The sequence below is a fragment of the Osmerus eperlanus genome, chromosome 11 (genome assembly GCF_963692335.1).
Source record: "Osmerus eperlanus chromosome 11, fOsmEpe2.1, whole genome shotgun sequence".
Lineage (NCBI taxonomy): Eukaryota > Metazoa > Chordata > Actinopteri > Osmeriformes > Osmeridae > Osmerus > Osmerus eperlanus.
The window spans coordinates 442,201-444,700 of record NC_085028.1 but is presented as its reverse complement, the minus strand read 5'-3'; the positions used below and the strand labels follow the sequence as shown (position 1 = coordinate 444,700).

Below are 2,500 nucleotides of genomic sequence, written 5' to 3'. Positions count from 1 at the left end.
AGAAGTGAATACATGTTGTTACGGATAAGGCGTCTGACTTAAGGAATAGTGTTCTCGTAATTGGAAACAAGCTATCTCAAAATGTTTGTGGTTAGTTCTGAAGCATGAGACTACGTGGACTAATGGATAAGGCGTCTGACTTCGGATCAGAAGATTAAGGGTTCGAGTCCCTTCGTGGTTGTCATCAGCATGATGGATCTTGATTGCTGTTGAAGAGCTTTAAAAGCCATAAGTTGTTCTCGTTTTTGGAAACAAGCCATCTCAAAGTGTTGATCTGAACTTGATGGATCGCGACTCCAGTCGAGCTGTCGAAGATGATTGATGGAAAAAGTTGTTCCCATGTTGTAGGAAACAGTCTGTCTCAAAGTGTGTGTGGTTAAATTAGCAAGAAGTGAATACATGTCGTTACGGATAAGGCGTCTGACTTATGGTGAGAAGATTGAGAGTCGCTTCCTCGTTGTCCACAGAATTGTGTTCCTTTCTCTGAACTGGGTCCGTCTTGATTCCTCTCAAGCTGTTGAAGATGCCTAATTAAGGAATGGTGTTCTTGTAATTGGAAACAAGCTATCTCAAAATGTTTGTGGTTAATTCTTAAGCAAGAGACCACTTGGCGTAATCGATAGGGCATCTGACTTCCGATCTGAAGATTAAGGGTTCGAGTCCCTTCGTTGTTGTCATCAGCATGATGGATCTTGATTGCTGTTGAAGAACTTTAAAAGCCATAAGTTGTTCTCGTTTTTGGAAACAAGCTATCTCAAAATGTTTGTGGTTAGTTCTGAAGCAAGAGAACACGTGGCCTAATGGATAAGGCGTCTGACTTCGGATCAGAAGATTAAGGGTTCGAGTCCCTTCGTGGTTGCCATCAGCATGATGGATCTTGATTGCTGTTGAAGAGCTTTAAAAGCCATAAGTTGTTCTCGTTTTTGGAAACAAGCTATCTCAAAGTGTTGATCTGAACTTGATGGATCGCGACTCCAGTCGAACTGTCGAAGATGCTTGATGGAAAAAGTTGTTCACATGTTGTAGGAAACAGTCTGTCTCAAAGTGTGTGTGGTTAGGTCAGCAAAAGGTGAATACGTGTCGTTACGGATAAGGCGTCTGACTTAAGGAATAGTGTTCTTGTAATTGGAAACAAGCTATCTCAAAATGTTTGTGGTTACTTCTGAAGCAAGAGACCACGTGGCCTAATGGATAAGGCGTCTGACTTCGAATCAGAAGATTAAGGGTTCGAGTCCCTTCGTGGTTGTCATCAGCATGATGGATCTTGATTGCTGTTGAAGAGCTTTAAAAGCCATAAGTTGTTCTCTTTTTTGGAATCAAGCCATCTCAAAGTGTTTATCTGAACTTGATGGATCGCGACTCCAGTCGAGCTGTCGAAGATGCTTGATGGAAAAAGTTGTTCACATGTAGGAAACAGTCTGTCTCAAAGTGTGTGTGGTTAGATCAGCAAGAAGTGAATACATGTCGTTACGGATAAGGCGTCTGATTTAAGGAATAGTGTTCTTGTAATTGGAAACAAGCTGTCTCAAAATGTTTGTGGTTACTTCTGAAGCAAGAGACCACGTGGCCTAATGGATAAGGCGTCTGACTTCGAATCAGAAGATTAAGGGTTTGAGTCCCTTCGTGGTTGTCATCAGCATGATGGATCTTGATTGCTGTTGAAGAGCTTTAAAAGCCATAAGTTGTTCTCGTTTTTGGAAACAAGCCATCTCAAAGTGTTTATCTGAACCTGATGGATCACGACTCCAGTTGAGCTGTCGAAGGTGCTTTATAGAAAAAGTTGTTCACATGTTGTAGGAAACAGTCTATCTCAAAGTATGTGTGGTTAGATCAGCAAGTAGTGAATACATGTCGTTACGGATAAGGCGTCTGACTTAAGGAATAGTGTTCTCGTAATTGGAAACAAGCTATCTCAAAATGTTTGTGGTTACTTCTGAAGCAAGAGACCACGTGGCCTAATGGATAAGGCGTCTGACTTCGAATCAGAAGATTAAGGGTTCGAGTCCCTTTGTGGTTGTCATCAGCATGATGGAACTTGATTGCTGTTGAAGAGCTTTAAAAGCCATAAGTTGTTCTCGTTTTTGGAAACAAGCCATCTCAAAGTGTTGATCTGAACTTGATGGATCGCGACTCCAGTCGAGCTGTCGAAGATGCTTGATGGAAAAAGTTGTTCCCATGTTGTAGGAAACAGTCTGTCTCAAAGTGTGTGTGGTTAAATTAGCAAGAAGTGAATACATGTCGTTACGGATAAGGCGTCTGACTTATGGTGAGAAGATTGAGAGTCGCTTCCTCGTTGTCCAAAGAATTGTGTTCCTTTCTCTGAACTGGGTCCGTCTTGATTCCTCTCAAGCTGTTGAAGATGCCTAATTAAGGAATGGTGTTCTTGTAATTGGAAACAAGCTATCTCAAAATGTTTGTGGTTAATTCTTATTCAAGAGACCACTTGGCGTAATCGATAGGGCATCTGACTTCCGATCTGAAGATTAAGGGTTCGAGTCCC

General features: G+C 41.7%; 4 non-coding genes across 4 annotated transcripts; all 4 read left to right on the top strand.

The window, feature by feature from the left end:
- Positions 1-786: 786 nt before the first annotated feature.
- On the top strand, positions 787-859 carry trnar-ucg (transfer RNA arginine (anticodon UCG)). Its single transcript has one exon. It is a non-coding gene; the product is annotated as a tRNA-Arg (tRNA).
- Positions 860-1,173: 314 nt separating this feature from the next.
- trnar-ucg (transfer RNA arginine (anticodon UCG)) lies at positions 1,174-1,246 on the top strand. Its single transcript has one exon. It is a non-coding gene; the product is annotated as a tRNA-Arg (tRNA).
- Positions 1,247-1,557: 311 nt separating this feature from the next.
- Positions 1,558-1,630, top strand: trnar-ucg (transfer RNA arginine (anticodon UCG)). Its single transcript has one exon. It is a non-coding gene; the product is annotated as a tRNA-Arg (tRNA).
- A 314-nt stretch (positions 1,631-1,944) lies between these two features.
- Positions 1,945-2,017, top strand: trnar-ucg (transfer RNA arginine (anticodon UCG)). The gene has a single exon. It is a non-coding gene; the product is annotated as a tRNA-Arg (tRNA).
- The last annotated feature ends 483 nt before the right edge of the window (positions 2,018-2,500 follow it).